The 18,356-nt window shown below is 53.6% G+C and overlaps 1 protein-coding gene across 5 annotated transcripts in view; it reads right to left on the bottom strand.

Annotated features, from left to right (window-relative positions):
• Window positions 1-4,694: 4,694 nt before the first annotated feature.
• Window positions 4,695-18,356, bottom strand: part of celf1 (cugbp, Elav-like family member 1) — a 215,901-nt gene continuing 202,239 nt past the window's right edge. For 4 of the 5 annotated variants that reach the window (XM_087996846.1, XM_087996847.1, XM_087996843.1 and 1 more), the window contains one exon: window positions 4,695-8,874. The gene's annotated coding sequence lies outside the window, so the exon portion shown is untranslated. Of the gene's footprint in view, window positions 8,875-8,904; window positions 10,079-18,356 lie in introns of those variants that run through there. The other variant, XM_087996844.1, reaches the window with a different exon arrangement.

The following is an 18,356-nucleotide window of genomic DNA, read 5'->3' as shown; positions in this document are numbered from 1 at the left end:
TTCCCTCCAACAACTTGCCCACCACCGAGGTCAGGCTCACTGGTCTATAGTTCCCTGCCTTGTCTTTACTGCCCTTCTTAAACAGTGGTACGTTTGCCAACCTCCAGTCTTCCTGCACCTCACCTGTGACTATCGATGATACAAATATCTCAGCAAGAGGCCCAGCAATCACTTATCTAGCTTCCCACAGAGTTCTCGGGTACACCTGATCAGGTCCTGGGGATGTATCCACCTTTACATCCCCAGACATCCAACACTTCCTCCTCTGTAACCTGGACATTTTGCAAGATGTCACCATCTATTTCCCGACAGTCTATATCTTCCATATCATTATCCACAGTAAATACTGATGCAAAATATTCATTTAGTATCTGCCCCATTTTCTGTGGCTCCACACAAAGGCCGCCTTGCTGATCTTTGAGGTGCCCTATTCTCTCCCTAGTTACCCTTTTATCCTTAATGTATTTGTAAAAACCCTTTGGATTTTCCTTAATTCTATTTGCCAAAGCTATCTCATGTCCCCTTTTTGTCCCCCTGATTTCCTTCTTAAGGATACTCCTACTTTCTTTATACTCTTCTAAGGATTCACTCGATCTATCCTGTCTATACCTGACATATGCTTCCTTCTTTTTCTTAACCAAACCCTCAATTTATTTCGTCATCCAGCATTCCCTATACCTACCAGCCTTCCCTTTCATCCTGACAGGAATATACTTTCTCTGGATTCTTGTTATCTCATTTCTGAAGGCTTCCCATTTTCCAGCCGTCCCTTTACCTGCGAACATCTGCCCCCAATCAGCTTTCGAAAATTCTTGCCTAATACCGTCAAAATTGCCCGTTCTTCAATTTCGAACTTCAACTTTTAGATCTGGTCTATCCTTTTCCATCACTATTTTAAAACGAATACAATTATGGTTGCTGGCCCCAAAGTGCTCCCCCACTAACACCTCAGTCACCTGCCCTGCCTTATTTCCCAAGAGTAGGTCAGGTTTCGCACCTTCTGTAGTAGGTACATTCACATATTGAATCAGAAAATTGTCTTGTACACACTTAAGAAATTCCTCTCTATCTAAACCTTTAACACTATGGCAGTCCCAGTCGATGTCTGGAAAGTTAAAATCCCCTACCATAACTACCCTATTATTCTTACAGATAGCTGAGATCTCCTTACAAGTTTGTTTCTCAATTTCCCTCTGACTGTTAGGGGGTCTATAATACAACCCCAATAAGGTGATTATCCCTTTCTTATTTCTCAGTTCCACTCAAGTAACTTCCCTGGATGTATTTCAGCACAGCTGTAATGCTCTCCCTTATCAAAAATACCACTCCCCCTCCTCTCTTGCCTCCCTTTCTATCCTTCCTGTTGCATTTGTATCCCGGAACATTAAGCTGCCGGTCCTGCCCCTCCCTGAGCCATGTTTCCGTAATTGCTATGATATCCCAGTCCCATGTTCCTAACCATGCCCTGAGTTCATCTGCCTTCCCTGTTAGGCCCCTTGCATTGAAAAAAAATGCAGTTTAATTAATTAGTCCTGCCTACCCTGACTGTTTGAATCACTTCTGTTCTCAGCTGTACCCATCTCAGATCGATCTCTTTCCTCACTATCTCCCTGGGTCCCACCCCCCCACCTTACTAGTTTAAATCCTCCCAAGCAGTTCTAGCAAATTTCCCTGTCAGTATATTAGTCCCCTTCCAATTTATGTGCAATCCATCCTTCTTGTACAGGTCACTTCTACCCCAAAAGAGATTACAATGATGCAAAAATGTGAATCCTTCTCCCAACCACCAGCTCCTCAGCCATGCATTCATCTGCTCTATATTCCTATTCCTGCCCTCACTAGCTCGTAGCACTGGGAGTAATCCAGATATTATTACCCTTGAGGATCTCCTTTTTAAATTTCTGTGTAACTCTCTGTAATCTCCCTTCAGAATCTCAACCTTTTCCGTTCTTATATCGTTAGTTCCAATGTGGACAATGACCTCCTGCTGGCCCCTCTCCCCTGTGAGAATAGCTGCTGAGACATCCTTGATCCTGGCACCAGGGAAACAACACACCATTCTGCTTTTTCTCTGCTGGCCACAGAAATGTCTGTCTGTACCTCTGACTACAGAATCCCCTAACACAATTGATCTCTTGGAAGCCGACGTACTCCTCGTTGCATTAGAGCCAGTCTCAATACCAGAAACTTGGCTGTTCATGCTACATTCCCCTGAGAATCCATCACCCCCTACATTTTCCAAAACACTATACCTGTTTGAAATGGGTATATCCACAAAAGACTCCTGCACTAGCTGCCTACCTCTCTTACCCTTCCTGGAGTTAACCCATCTATGTGACTGTATCTGAGAGTTTCTCCCCTTCCTATAACTGCCATCCATCACATACTGTTGCTGTTGCAAGTTCCTCATCACTTCTATCTGTCTCTCCAATCGAACCACTCGATCTGATAAAATTCGCATCCAACAGCATTTATGGCAGATATAATCCGCAGTAACCCTTAAACTCTCTTTAAACTCCCACATCTGACAAGAAGTACATATCACTGCAAAGGCCATTTTTGCTCTTTCACAATCTACAGACCCAGAAAATAACACCATCTTATTCCTCTACAAACACTGCCCCAGGTTAAATTAATAGCTATGGCTTATATTTTAAGTTTAATCAAGAGACTTCTCTCCAAAAACATATAATCAAAAAAGAATCCACTATACTCACTACTGCAGCCTTTCTCTTGGACAGACTTAAAACAACAATTAACTTATCTGATTCTGTGCTGTGAACTTCGCCCAACAGTTCCTCCAAGATTAGTTGTGAATTTCACTGTTTGTTAATTTTCCCAGATGCACTCCGATGTCCAGCGTGTTGGAGAAATTGACAGGATTGAACGCTGATAAATCCGCAAGGTCTGATAACCAAAGTACTTAAGAAAGGGGCTCTAGAAAGTTGATGCACTGGTGGTCACCTTCAAATATTCTTTTGATTCAGACTAGTGAATCTGATGTCCATGGTGGGCCATTCCACTATGAACGATTTGACAGCAGAGCACTTGGAAAACCAGTGGTAGAATTGCTCAGCATAGATTCACAAAAGGGAACTAATGCTTGACAAATCCACTGAATTTTTTTTTAAGAACGTAACATGTAGAGTTGATCAAAGGGAGTCAATAGGTGTGATTTATTTGGACTTTCAAAGTTTTTTTTATTCATTCAAGGGCTGAGGATATCACTGCCTAGGTTAGTATGTTTTGCCCATCCCTAATTGCCCAGAGGGCAGTTAAGAGTCAGCTGTAGGCTAGACCACGTAAGGATGGAACTTTCCTTCCCTAAAGGAAATTAGTGAACCAGATGGGTTTTTCCAACAAACAATGGATTTGTCATCATCATTAGACTCATAATTCCAATTTTTTTATTGAATTTAAATTGCACCATCTGCTGTGGCAGGATGTGAATTCGAGTCTCTAGCATATTACCTGGGTCTCTGGATTAATAGTCCAGTAATAATACTATCAGGCTGTTACCTCCTCACAGTCCCATTAAGAGATTGACGTGTAAAACTCTCGTGCATGGGAATGGGGGCAGCATATTGAGATGGATAGAAAATTGGGTTAGCAGACAGGAAGCAGCGTTGGAACAAATACGTTTTTTTTTTGCCTGCCAGGCAGTGACCAGTGAAGTACACAGAGATCAGAAGAGCCCCAGCTATATGTTAATGATTTAGATGAGGGAACTAAATGTAATCTCAAAATTTGCATTTGATACAAAACTGGATGGAAGGATGAACTGCAGGGAGGTTGCAGAGCCCGGGCTGAGTGAGTGGGCCAATACATGCCGGATGTGGTATAATGCGGACACATGTAAGGTTATCCACTTTCGTAGCGAGAGTAGGAAGGCAGATTATTATTTGAATGGCTGTAAATTGAGGGGAATGTTTAAGGAGACCTGGGTGCCCCTGTGGACAGTTGCAGAAAGTAAGCGTGCAGGGAGAGCAGGCAGCAAAGAAGGCAAAGTGTATGTTGGCCTTCACAGTGTGAAGATTCAAGGACAGGAACAAGGATATCTTCCTGCATTAGTCAGGGCACTGGCAAGGCCACGACTGGAACACTGTGAGCAGTTTTAGTTTCCTTATGCGTTGAAGGACATTGTTCCCATTAAGGGGATGCAGGAAAGGTTGACCATATTGATTCCAACACTGACTATGAGTAGAGATCGAGTCAGTTTGAATTGAATTTACTGGATTTTAGAAGAATGAGAGCAGAAACCTATAAACTTCTAACAGGATTAGGTAGATTAGAACAGCCACCAGCTGGAGAAGAAGTAACACATTCACAACACCACTGTGGCAGACAAATGCTGGTGACATTCATATCCTGAGAGAGAACATCAGACTGGTGCAAATAACAAATGCCCAGTATTAAGAATAAGCAGTAAGATTCCTAGATTGAGAGAAAAGTGGAAGACATGGAACTGAGAGGTGTACCTTCTCGACTGAAGGCGACTGGTTTCTTGGGAAACAAGGTCAGTTTAATGGACGTTGTGGGTCCAAGTCAAATGACTGGCAGGTAAAGTGTTTTTGTGAAGTAAGAGATGGGTTTTATCGCTCTTGATCACTGTGCACTTCTTCTGTCAAAGTCATGACACCAGACCGTACCTACTTCACGAGCACATTCTGAAAAGAAACAGGCAGATGACAGAATCGTCTCAAACTGTTTAATCGTAAATACTAAACAAGGAAGGTACCACATTTCCATACAAAATGACTGCAAATCTATGCGTGCAGTTAAAACATTTTAGTACCCTTTCAAGACAAAAATAGTAGGAAAAATCTGAAACAAATACCAGCTTTATTCAAACTAGCAACATTTTGCCATTCCTCTACATCAACTGTTGGCTCCAAAAAACAACTTACAAGTGGTTTTATGATTTCTTTCATTATTAATTCCATAATTTGTCTCAAGATTACATCACACAAAAAAAAAATCACACTAGATAATGACACTTTGCAAAAAAAAAGAAAAGCGTTTTCTTGGTAATGAATGAACAAAGTTGCATTTGACTTTAGTTAGAGGGGTTTGGTCATTGTGGCAAACTGCTAGAAATCAGTAACATTCACATTTGTTAATCATTTAATAGTTCTTGTACAAAAGGCAAAATTTTACAAAACCTATAGAGTTAAATACAATGAGTTTTTACCAATAAAAAGCCCACAGGATTTTGAATTGTTTGTTAACTCACAAAGCAGCAAGGGTTTGGAAAAATCAGTCACTCAAGTATTCTGCCTTTATTTGTATTCTTTACATTATCAAAAGACAAGGTGGTAATTATACATCTTTGCTCCACAGGATTTTGAATGTGGGTAGAACAGTTCAGGTGTCCAAGTGCCCATGGTGATGTTGGAAGATTGGCAATGATGCGGCAGAGGGAACACATAGATAAGGAGTGTTTGTGGGGTGACAGTGGGGGGTGAGGGACATGTGAAAACCAGCCTCCACCCTGTGGATCAATGGCAGGAGTCATGGGTTCCCCTGGTGGATCTAGAGCAGGACTTTCACTTACGTGTTTTCTGGGAACAGAGTGCACGAACCACGGTGAATGTACTTTGTAGGTACACGTGGACATTCACTTGAGGTCATGTGTGGGTGCCAGCCTGTCTAGAGGGGTTGGTGGAACTCAGCATTGTTATCAAAGGGCTGAATTGACTACTCCTGTTCCCATTTTCTATATTGCCAACACCATCTCTCCACACAAAGTGTATGAGCCTCCTACACCTTTCAATGTAAGAGGCTCATACCCTGATGAGAGTGCCAGGTCCAGCTTGGTACTTTTTTTGGGGGTTGGGTAGGGGGGTCAGAAATAAACTACCAACTAAACTGGGCTCAAACATGGCCAAATACTGCAGCTACCAAACAACCACAGGTTCCGGTTAAGAATTAGTTTGTAAAATTAGTTGCTGGGAGAGTTGCTTTTTAAAGAAGGCTGTTTTATCTGAGAACTGTAATTAACAGATGGAGTTTCACAGTTATCACTTTGCTAGATTAAGAAATGGTGCAACACGTATACAGTGTGAAGAGTTCAGATCAGTGCATCAACAGCCCCCCTGGAAGGGTCCAGGAACAGCACCTCAGCCCAGGGGTCCTTTGGATGTCTTGAAGAGGAGGTATTAACGAGACTTCGGGGCTTTGAAAAAGCAGGGCTGTAGGTCGAGGGGACAGTTATTTAAACATTGTGGCTTATGGGAATGCTCCGGGAGAAACCATGCTGGGAGCAGGAAGGTCCTGAAGAGGCCTGGCTGCTTCAATTGTAACCCTATGTCTACTGGGGTTGAACAGAGTGAGTCAGAGATCCATTCAGAGTCAGGAGTGATAACAGCACAGGGAAATGAAATCCCAGGAAAGGTCAGACATGGGCTCATAGTGGCTGTGTGTGGGAGACAAGGAAAGGGGGTCGAATGGTGAGGTGGAAATTTGAGGTTAAGTGCTAGGGTCAATATGAAAATGGGAGGGGTGAGTCTAAGGGTGGGGGCTGAGGATGTTTGAATTCAGGTGGGAGTTTGGGATGGAGGGGGTTGGAGGCAGTGGGTTGAGATAGACGTTCAGTTGGAAGTGGCTGAATTGAGGCCCAGGGTTACTAAAGGTTCGCGTGGAGGGAGGTGTTGAGTCTGATGTCTCAGGGCCTGGTTGGAGTTGAAAGTGAATGGCGATTGAGCGTTTGCTGTTCTGAATTAAATTAGGGAAGTGGGGTATGTGGGCTTCAGAGTTGGGAAATGTAATTGCCAACTCCCCGCCCCACCCAATATCCCATGAGAGTCCGTAGCAATCTCCACAAATCCTTCACAGAATTGCACAGCTTGTCAAACCCAAAGGTGGCTTACTTCCTCAAAATAACCAGCACTCTGTGCTCTCCTTCCCACTTAGCTACAAATAAAGATGCATCCCACCATCAACTGGAAATGACCCATCTCCAATCTCCCGTAAAATCAAACATTTCTCCATATGTGTGTGTGTGTGTGTGTGTGTGTGTGCGCGCGCGCGTGCGTATATACGAGAGGAAGAGGAAGGAGGGGCCTGGGAAGAGAGTGAACACCACCGATGCTGGGTTTAGACAGACAGAGGGGAGAGTTTGAACAGGACACATCTGGTCTGACTATGATATTTGCCACAACACAGTTCAAAAATATACTTTATTTAAACCTCCAACTTTTGTTTTTGCACTTTATCAAACAGTAACTTTTAAGTCAGGAAGACAGAGAAGCAGTACAAAGTGGAAAAGGCTGTAACATGCAAATAACACTTGGCACTAAATAGAGTTAACAACAAGTCACATCACATTTTGCTGAGGTCTTCAGCATGGATACAATACACATGCAAGGTATAGTCACACCAAACTCGACAACATTAAACTACTGACTTTCCATTTTTTTTTGCTTTTCAAACACTTACTGCTAACAACAGAAAACCAAAGTGCCAAAAGAAACCCTATGGGAAATGGCCGACACTTTGAAAGAAGTTATTCAAGTATTTCTTTACTGATGTCACTCCAGCATAATGAACAGGGAAAGGTGGTGGTGGAGTCGGGAGGGGGGCGGGCGGGAGAGAACGCGCGAGAGAGAGAGAGAGAGAGAGAGAGAGCGCGAGAAAGAGACAGAGACAGGAGAAAAAGGGGGAGGGGAGAGGGAAGACAGAGTGAGGGAGGGAGAGAATGAAGGAGGAGAGAAAGAGAGAATAAGGGAGATCAGTGGTTGGGCGGGGAGGGGGGGGGGGGGGAGTAATAAAGACAGAGAATGAAGGAGCAGGAGGAAGTGAGAAAGAGAACGAGGAAGCCAGGAGAAAGTGTGTGTGTGTGAGAGAGAGAGAGAGAGAGAGAGAGAGAATGGGGTAGAAGAAGGGAAAGAGAAAGAACATGAGAAAAGTTGGGGGGGGAGGGAGGAGAGAGAGATAGAATGAATGAGGAAGGCAAGGAGGAGGGGAGAGAGAGAGAGAGAGAGAACGAGGGAGGCAACGGAGAAGAGAGAACGAGGGAGGCGGGGGGAAGAGAGAGGAGGGAGGTGAGGGGGGAAGAGAGATAGAGAGAACAAGGGAGGCAAGGCGAGGAGCAGAGAACGGGGAGGGAAGATGGGCAGACAAAGATGGGGACAAGGAGTGGGGGACAGAGAGAGGGAAACAGGAAGCTAGGAAGAGGAGAAAGAAGGGTCAAGATGTGAGGGAAGTGGCGAAAGAGCGAGATGAGAAAAAAATGGTAAGAAAAAAAGTGGTCAATTTCAGAAGGTAAAGATTGTGAAAAGGGAAATAAGATGCTGAAATAGCGAAAGAGAAAGCTCAACCCTGCCAATGTATGAAGAATGCATCTGAGGTTCATTTCCCTTCGAGTAAATTGTGACAAACACTCCACACTGTCCTAAACACACATCACACTAAAAAAAACACCAATAAGATACGCACAAATCATTTTCTGTTTTTTTTTCAAATTGATTGGCTGCTTGAGAAATAAAGCCCTCTGCCCATGCTAGAAAGGGCGCTTTGCAATAAGGAGTAGAAAGAAGTGTCAAAATGCTGCAATTTAGTTAAGAAATTCTAGAAAAATAGACTCTCAGAGAAGTTTTAGAAGATTTCAATGTAACAATCTGGAAGCTTGTTTAAAGCAGCCTGCCCCAGCAGCACTGAGTGAGGTCGGGGAAGGGGGAGGGGGTGTGAGAGGGGGTGCACGGGAGTAGAGGTGAACAAAAGGTTTCTGAAATACATCAAATTTAATAGTCTAAACAAGGTCAAAGGTCAGTAGAGGTCAAGCATCAGAGAAGCTCAGAGACAACGAGGGGATGATGAACTTGGACGTCACAGCAACATGCTAGGCAAACGATGAACAGACGGGCACGAAGATATCTAGAAAAGAAAACAAAACCAGAAAGGGAGAAGGACCAAGTTACACAAAGCCATAAACAAAAGGAAGAAACAAAACTAAACCAAAATTAACAACAAAACACAATGATACAGTGCATGGGGGTGGGGTGGGGGGGGTCAACGCATAATTTGAACAATGGGACGTGGAAATAGCACATGCTGAACACGAGAACAGACGTTAACTCACACACGTACATGGATGACACCAGACAGCCCTCAGCTACTCCGAGGAGTCAGGGATTGGGAGATAAGGAAGGGGCAGGGCCCACACCCTGTGTCCTGTCACTTACAGTCTGCACCCATCGCCAAGTGAGAATATTCCTCCTAACAGGAGGGAAGGTGAGCAAGGAAACAGACAGACACGAGGGGGCAGAGTGTGCAAGCAAAACCAGCACCAATACCCCTGCTGACAACAAATCAAAAGACTGGCACAGATAAAGTTATTTTCAAAATTAATACTGTTCGAGCAACAAACTCTCATGCAGATATAGAATGCCTAGGTGTCAAACTGAATCACCGAGCCGGACAGCCACTGAGACAATACGGGATGCTGCAATCCCTGGCCACCCAGCTGCTCACCTGATAGGACTCCAGCCCAGGAACCCTTTTCCCAGCCTGGGACATTGCAAACCCTTCAGGGCCTTTTGAAGTGTGGCTTACAAATGAACACCGAATGGCAACTTACTCTGCAGTGCTCAAAAAACCGCAAGGTGTCAATGTAAAAGCATTTCGCAGTTTCAGACTGGGGACAGTTCTCAGCCAAGACTCAAAATGGACTCCCCTGCTGCTCAGCGATTAGAATCAGAAATGGCTTTCCTTCTAGCAGAGAAGTCAAAAGACGTGTTGAATGTAACGTGTTGATTGAAAGGTGGCAGCTGCAACGGTGCGGCACTCCTGCCACACTGACCCTCCAACTGCGCGGCACAGCCTCAGCGCTGACCTTCCGACACTATCTTAGCAGGTCCGGCTGAATTATGGCACTCGGATCTTTGGAGTAATGGGAAGCATGCTGTTACTGGGGCAACCCAGTACCTTCCTCTCTCTCAGTGCAACTGGGCATGTACTGAGCATGCTTCTGGATTCAGCTCAGGGGCCAGACTGGAGGAAGGAGCAGGTGGTGGGGGGAGGTGAGACTGGAGATGGAGGCATTGGGAGGAAGCTCCTTCCGTGTAGGCTTTGGGCCGAGCTGGGGACAAAGGTGATGTCAGAGATTAGACGTGACCCGCGACTTACAGAGCACCCTTGGCTTGTCAGCGTCAGTTCACCCCCAGTTATTCTCGAGAGGGTCTTCAACGCAAATCATTTTCCTATCAGTGGGCTACACCCGGGACAGTTGTGTCATGAACACACGGTCAGGAACAAGGTCAGCTCCTTCACTGGGCTTTCATACTCTGACAAGTAGGTTGAGTGAGGTCAGCAAGCTATCATATTGAAATGAAATCTTTCACTTCTCTCCAAACAGCTATTGAAAACAACACAAGACGGTTCAAGTATTTGGATTCAAGAGTGTCAGAGGGACCCTGTTTCAGTAGTTCCACTTCAAACATTGCATAAAACAGCCATGTCAACAAATTGTCAACAAAACACTGATTCCCTAGTAACATATCTCACAAAATAAATAATCTCCAACACTCAGGAGCAGTAAAAAACCTCTATAAAAATACAAAAGGTAGAACTGTGATTATACATTCATCCCAATCTGTTTTGTGCATTTTTAAAACAAGTTCACATTAATTTCCCTGGAGGTTTTTTTTTCAGAACGTTAAATACGCGAAAAACAAAAAACATTTTGTTCTGCTTCTTTTTAAAAGACCCAAAAGCAAAAAATAAAAACGACTGGAGAGAATCAAAGTATTGGAGGAGACGACATCGCCTTCCACATATCTGACACAGGATTTGCATTCAGTCATGGTATATACAGAGCAGCACCTCTCTCTAGAGTTAGGACAGCAAATGTGAGCACAATAGCAGCACGGGAAACCTTCGAGGAACCATGGAACCTTGTACAATAGAGAACGCAGCTGGAGGAAAGACAGAAAGAGACACATAGACTAGGGGAGGAGGGAGACACAGAGAGAGAAAAACAACACAGAGACCGACAGCAAGCGAGAGAGAGAGAGAGAAACAGAGAAAGAAAGACAGACCAACAGGGTGAGAGAGAGAGAGAGAGAGACAGACTGACTGACAGCAAGAGAGACAGACAGGCTGACAGTGCGAGAGAGAGAGAGACACAGACCAATGGCGAGACAGTCAGACCAACTGACAGCGACAGACAGACAGAGAACGACAGCGAGAGAGAGACAGACAAACTGACAGTGAGAGACACAGACAGCGAGACAGACTGACAGTGAGAGAGACAGACAAACCGAGAGCGGGATGGACAGACCAAAAGAGAGCGCGAGAACGAGAACGAGACAGACCGACGGCGAAACCGAGACAGCCAGCCAGCAAAACATACGCAATGACAGTGAGAGCAAGAGCAAGACAGACAAACAGCAAGAGCGAGGCAGACCGACCAACAGCGACAGCGAGACAGACCGACTGACAGCGAGACAGACCAACCGACAGTGACAGCGAGACAGGCCGACTGCGAGAGCGAGACAGACAGACCATCGGCGAGAGCGAGACAAACAGACCGACAGCGAGAGCGAGAGCTAGAGAGACAGACCGACTGACCAACAGCAAGAACGAGACAGACCAACCAACAGCGAAAGCGAGACAGGCCGACTGCGAGAGCGAGACAGACCGACCGACAGCAAGAGCGAGACAGACCGACCGACAGCGAGAGCGAGACAAACAGACCGACAGCGAGAGCGAGACAGATAGACTGACCGACCAACAGTGAGAGCGAGACAGACTGACAGCGAGCGCGAGACAGACAGACCGACTGACAGCGAGAGAGAGAGACAGCGAGAGGGGCACGCGAGAGAGACAGCGAGAGGGGCACGCGAGAGAGAGACAGCGAGAGGGGCGCGAGAAAGAGAGAGACAGCGAGAGGGGCGAGAGAGAGAGGGAGACAGTGAGAGGGGTGTGCGAGAAAGAGAGACAGTAATAGGGGCGCGAGGGAGAGAGACAGCGAGAGCGGCGCGAGAGAGAGACAGGGAGAGGAGCGAGAGAGAGCAAGAGCGAGAGGGGCGCGAGAGAGAGAGAGAGAGTGACAGCGAGAGGGACGCGCGAGAGAGAGTGACAGTGAGAGAGGCGCAGAAGAGAGACACAGCGAGAGGGGCGCGCGAGAAAGAGACGAGAGGGGTGCGCGAGAGAGAGAGACAGCAAGAGGTGCGAGAGAGAGAGAGAGAGAGAGACAGCGAGAGGTGCGAGAGAGAGAGACAGCCAGAGGTGCGCGCGTGAGAGAGAAAGCGAGAGGGGCACGCGTGAGAGAGACAGCGAGAGGGGCGCGCGCGAGAGAGACAGCGAGAGGGGCACGTGAGAGAGAGAGAGACAGCAAGGGGGCGCGTGAGAGAGAGAGAGAGAGCGAGAGGGGCGCGAGAGAGAGAGACAGCGAGAGGGGCGCGCAAGAGAGAGACAGCGAGAGGGGCGCGCGAGAGAGACAGCGAGAGGGGCGCACGCGCGAGAGAGACAGCGAGAGGGGCGCGCGCGAGAGAGACAGCGAGAGGGGCGCGCGCGAGAGAGACAGCGAGAGGGGCGCGCGCGAGAGAGACAGCGAGAGGGGCGCGCGCGAGAGAGACAGCGAGAGGGGCGCGCGCGAGAGAGACAGCGAGAGGGGCGCGCGCGAGAGAGACAGCGAGAGGGGCGCGCGCGAGAGAGACAGCGAGAGGGGCGCGCGCGAGAGAGACAGCGAGAGGGGCGCGCGCGAGAGAGACAGCGAGAGGGGCGCGCGCGAGAGAGACAGCGAGAGGGGCGCGCGCGAGAGAGACAGCGAGAGGGGCGCGCGCGAGAGAGACAGCGAGAGGGGCGCGCGCGAGAGAGACAGCGAGAGGGGCGCGCGCGAGAGAGACAGCGAGAGGGGCGCGCGCGAGAGAGACAGCGAGAGGGGCGCGCGCGAGAGAGACAGCGAGAGGGGCGCGCGCGAGAGAGACAGCGAGAGGGGCGCGCGCGAGAGAGACAGCGAGAGGGGCGCGCGCGAGAGAGACAGCGAGAGGGGCGCGCGCGAGAGAGACAGCGAGAGGGGCGCGCGCGAGAAAGACAGCGAGAGGGGCGCGCGCGAGAAATACAGCGAGAGGGGCGCGCGCGAGAAATACAGCGAGAGGGGCGCGCGCGAGAAATACAGCGAGAGGGGCGCGCGCGAGAAATACAGCGAGAGGGGCGCGCGCGAGAAATACAGCGAGAGGGGCGCACGCGAGAAATACAGCGAGAGGGGCGCACGCGAGAAATACAGCGAGAGGGGCGCGCGCTAAAGAGACAGCGAGAGGGGCGTGAGCTAAAGAGACAGTGAGAGGGGCGCGCGCTAGAGAGGCGCGCGTGAGAAAGACAGCGAGAGGGGCGCGCGCTAGAGAGACAGCGAGAGGGGCGCGCGCGAGAGAGACAGCGAGAGGGGCGCGCGCGAGAGAGACAGCGAGAGGGGCGCGCGCGAGAGAGACAGCGAGAGGGGCGCGCGCGAGAGAGACAGCGAGAGGGGCGCGCGCGAGAGAGACAGCGAGAGGGGCGCGCGCGAGAGAGACAGCGAGAGGGGCGCGCGCGAGAGAGACAGCGAGAGGGGCGCGCGCGAGAGAGACAGCGAGAGGGGCGCGCGAGAAAGAGACGAGAGGGGTGCGCGAGAGAGAGAGACAGCAAGAGGTGCGAGAGAGAGAGAGAGAGAGACAGCGAGAGGTGCGAGAGAGAGAGACAGCCAGAGGTGCGCGCGTGAGAGAGAAAGCGAGAGGGGCACGCGTGAGAGAGACAGCGAGAGGGGCGCGCGAGAGAGAGACAGCGAGAGGGGCGCGCGAGAGAGAGACAGCGAGAGGGGCGCGCGCGAGAGAGACAGCGAGAGGGGCACGTGAGAGAGAGAGAGACAGCAAGGGGGCGCGTGAGAGAGAGAGAGAGAGCGAGAGGGGCGCGAGAGAGAGAGACAGCGAGAGGGGCGCGCAAGAGAGAGACAGCGAGAGGGGCGCGCGAGAGAGACAGCGAGAGGGGCGCACGCGCGAGAGAGACAGCGAGAGGGGCGCGCGCGAGAGAGACAGCGAGAGGGGCGCGCGCGAGAGAGACAGCGAGAGGGGCGCGCGCGAGAGAGACAGCGAGAGGGGCGCGCGCGAGAGAGACAGCGAGAGGGGCGCGCGCGAGAGAGACAGCGAGAGGGGCGCGCGCGAGAGAGACAGCGAGAGGGGCGCGCGCGAGAGAGACAGCGAGAGGGGCGCGCGCGAGAGAGACAGCGAGAGGGGCGCGCGCGAGAGAGACAGCGAGAGGGGCGCGCGCGAGAGAGACAGCGAGAGGGGCGCGCGCGAGAGAGACAGCGAGAGGGGCGCGCGCGAGAGAGACAGCGAGAGGGGCGCGCGCGAGAGAGACAGCGAGAGGGGCGCGCGCGAGAGAGACAGCGAGAGGGGCGCGCGCGAGAAATACAGCGAGAGGGGCGCGCGCGAGAAATACAGCGAGAGGGGCGCGCGCGAGAAATACAGCGAGAGGGGCGCGCGCGAGAAATACAGCGAGAGGGGCGCACGCGAGAAATACAGCGAGAGGGGCGCGCGCTAAAGAGACAGCGAGAGGGGCGTGAGCTAAAGAGACAGTGAGAGGGGCGCGCGCGAGAGAGACAGCGAGAGGGGCGCGCGCGAGAGAGACAGCGAGAGGGGCGCGCGCGAGAGAGACAGCGAGAGGGGCGCGCGCGAGAGAGACAGCCAGAGGGGCGCGCGCGAGAGAGACAGCGAGAGGGGCGCGCGCGAGAGAGACAGCGAGAGGGGCGCGCGCGAGAGAGACAGCGAGAGGGGCGCGCGCGAGAGAGACAGCGAGAGGGGCGCGCGCGAGAGAGACAGTGAGAGGGGCGCGCGCGAGAGAGACAGCGAGAGGGGCGCGCGCGAGAGACAGCGAGAGGGGCGCGCGCGAGAGAGACAGCGAGAGGGGTGCGCGCTAGAGAGACAGCGAGAGGGGCGCGCGCTAGAGAGACAGCGAGAGGGGCGCGCGCTAGAGAGACAGCGAGAGGGGCGCGCGCGAGAGAGACAGCGAGAGGGGCGCGCGCGAGAGAGACAGCGAGAGGGGCGCGCGCGAGAGAGACAGCGAGAGGGGCGCGCGCGAGAGAGAAGAGAGGGGCACGCGCGAGACAGCGAGAGGGGCGCGCGACAGAGAGAGACAGCGAGAGGGGTGCGCGAGAGAGAGACAGCGAGAGGGGCGCGCGAGAGACAGCGAGAGGGGCACGCGAGAGAGACTGCGAGAGGGGCGCGCGAGAGACTGCGAGAGGGGCGCGCGAGAGGGAGACTGCGAGAGGGGCGCGCGAGAGAGAGAGAGACAGCGAGGGGGTGCGCGAGAGAGAGAGAGACAGTGAGAGGGCGCGCGTGAGAAAGACAGCGAGTGAGGCGCGCGAGAGAGAGAGACAGCGAGAGGGGCGCGCGAGAGAGAGACAGCGAGAGGGGCGCGCGAGAGAGACAGCGAGAGGGGCGCGCGAGAGAGAGACAGCGAGAGAGAGACAGTGAGAGGGGCGCGTGAGAGAGAGACAGTGAGAGGGGCACGTGAGAGAGACAGCGAGAGGGGCGCGCGAGAGAGAGACAGTGAGAGGGGCGCGCGAGAGAGAGACAGCGAGAGGGGCGCGCGAGAGAGAGAGACAGCGAGAGAGAGACAGTGAGAGGGGCGCGTGAGAGAGAGACAACGAGATGGGCGTGAGAGAGAGACAGCAAGAGGGGCGCGCGAGAGAGAGACAGCGAGAGGGGCGCGCGCGAGAGAGACAGCGAGAGGGGCGCGCGCGAGAGAGTGAGAGGGGCGCGTGAGAGGGGCGCGCGTGAGAGAGACAGCGAGAGGGGCGCGTGAGATGGGCGCGCGTGAGAGAGACAGCGAGAGGGGCGCGTGAGAGGGGCGTGCGCGAGAGAGACAGCGAGAGGGCCGCGTGAGAGAGAGACAGTGAGAGGGGCGCGTGAGAGAGACTGCGAGAGGGGCGCGTGAGAGAGACTGCGGGAGGGGCGCATGAGAGAGACAGCGAGAGGGGCGCGTGAGAGAGACAGTGAGAGGGGCGCGAGAGAGAGACAGAGAGGAGCGCAAGAGAGAGAGAGACAGCAAGAGAGGCGCGAGATAGAGAGAGAGGGGTGCGAGAGAGACAGCGAGAGGGGCACGTGAGAGAGACAGCGAGAGGGGCGCGCGAGAGAGAGACAGTGAGAGGGGCGCGCGAGAGAGAGACAGAGAGGGCCGCGAGAGAGAGACAGCGAGAGGGGCGCGCGAGAGAGAGACAGCGAGAGGGGCGCGTGAGAGAGAGACAGCGAGAGGGGCGCGCGAGAGAGAGACAGCGAGAGGGGCGCGAGAGAGACAGTGAGAGGGGCGCGAGAGAGACAGTGAGAGGTGCGCGTGAGAGAGACAGTGAGAGGGGCGCGTGAGAGAGACAGTGAGAGGGGCGCGTGAGAGAGACAGCGAAAGGGGCGCGTGAGAGAGACAGCGAGAGGGGCGCGCGCGAGAGAGACAGCGAGAGGGGCGCGCGCGAAAGAGACAGCGAGAGGGGCGCGCGCGAGAGAGAGACAGCGAGAGGGGCGCGCGCTAGAGAGACAGCGAGAGGGGCGCGCGCTAGAGAGACTGCGAGAGGGGCGCGCGCTAGAGAGACAGCGAGAGGGACAGTGAGAGGGACGCGCTAAAGAGACAGCGAGAAGGGCGCGCGCGCTTGAGAGACAGCGAGAAGGGCGCGCGCTTGAGTGACAGCGAGAGGGGCGCGCGCTAAAGAGACAGCGAGAGGGGTGCACGCTAAAGAGACAGCGAGAGGGGCGCGTGCTAGAGAGACAGCGAGAGGGGCGCGTGCTAGAGAGACAGCGAGAGTGGTGCGCGCGAGAGAGAATTAGAGTGGCGCGCGCGAGTGAGACAGCGAGAGGGGCACGCGCGAGACAGACAGCGCGAGAGAGACAGCGAGAGGGGCGCGCGAGCGAGAGAGACGAGAGGGGCGCGTGCTAGAAAGACAGCGAGAAGGGCGCGCGCGAGAGAGACAGCGAGAGGGGCGCGCGCGAGAGAGACAGCGAGAGGGGCGCGCGCGAGAGAGACAGCGAGAGGGGCGCGCGCGAGAGAGACAGCGAGAGGGGCGCGCGCGAGAGAGACAGCGAGAGGGGCGCGCGCGAGAGAGACAGCGAGAGGGGCGCGCGCGAGAGAGACGGCGAGAGGGGCGCGCGCGAGAGAGACGGCGAGAGGGGCGCGCGCGAGAGAGACAGCGAGAGGGGCGCGCGCGAGAGAGACAGCGAGAGGGGCGCGCGCGAGAGAGACAGCGAGAGGGGCGCGCGCGAGAGAGACAGCGAGGGGCGCGCGCGAGAGAGACAGCGAGAGGGGCGCGCGCGAGAGAGACAGCGAGAGGGGCGCGCGCGAGAGAGACAGCGAGAGGGGCGCGCGCTAAAGAGACAGCGAGCGGGGCGCGCGCTAAAGAGACAGGGAGAGGGGCGCGCCCTTGAGAGGCGCGCGTGAGAAAGACAGTGAGAGGGGCGCGCTAGAGAGACAGCGAGAGGGGGGCGCGCTAGAGACAGCGAGAGGGGCGCGCGCTAGATAGACAGCGATAGGGGCGCGCGCGAGAGAGGAGAGGGGCACGCGCGAGACAGCGAGAGGGGCGCGCGCGCGCGTGAGAGAGAGACAGCGAGATGGGCGTGAGAGAGAGACAACAAGAGGGGTGCGCGAGAGAGAGACAGCGAGACGGGCACGTGAGAGAGACAGCGAGATGGGCGTGAGAGAGAGACAGCAAGAGGGGCGCGCGAGAGAGAGACAGCGAGAGGGGCGCGTGAGAGGGGCACGCGCGAGAGAGACAGCGAGAGGGGCGCATGAGAGGGGCGCGCGCGAGAGAGACAGCGAGAGGGGCGCGTGAGAGGGGCGCGCATGAGAGAGACAGCGAGAGGGGCACGTGAGAGAGAGAGAGACAGCGAGAGGGGTGTGTGAGAGAGAGACAGCGAGAGGGGCGCGTGAGAGAGAGAGAGAGAGACAGCGAGAGGGGCGCGCGAGAGAGAGACAGCGAGAGGGGCGCGCGCGAGAGAGACAGCGAGAGGGGCGCGCGCGAGAGAGACAGCGAGAGGGGCGCGCGCGAGAGACAGCGAGAGGGGCGCGCGCGAGAGAGACAGCGAGAGGGGCGCGCGCGAGAGAGACAGCGAGAGGGGCGCGCGCGAGAGAGACAGCGAGAGGGGCGCGCGCGAGAGAGACAGCGAGAGGGGCGCGCGCAAGAGAGACAGCGAGAGGGGCGCGCGCAAGAGAGACAGCGAGAGGGGCGCGTGCGAGAGAGACAGCGAGAGGGGCGTGCGCTAAAGAGACAGTGAGAGGGGCGCGCGCGAGAGAGACAGCGAGAGGGGCGTGCGCTAAAGAGACAGTGAGAGGGGCGCGCGCTAGAGAGGCGCGCGTGAGAAAGACAGCGAGAGGGGCGCACGCTACAGAGACAGCGAGAGGGG

This window comes from Chiloscyllium plagiosum, unplaced genomic scaffold (assembly GCF_037043375.1).
Source record: "Chiloscyllium plagiosum isolate Xiang-an unplaced genomic scaffold, Cpla_swu_hap1 HiC_scaffold_18, whole genome shotgun sequence".
Taxonomy (NCBI): domain Eukaryota; kingdom Metazoa; phylum Chordata; class Chondrichthyes; order Orectolobiformes; family Hemiscylliidae; genus Chiloscyllium; species Chiloscyllium plagiosum.
This window is presented reverse-complemented; position numbering and strand designations above follow the sequence as displayed.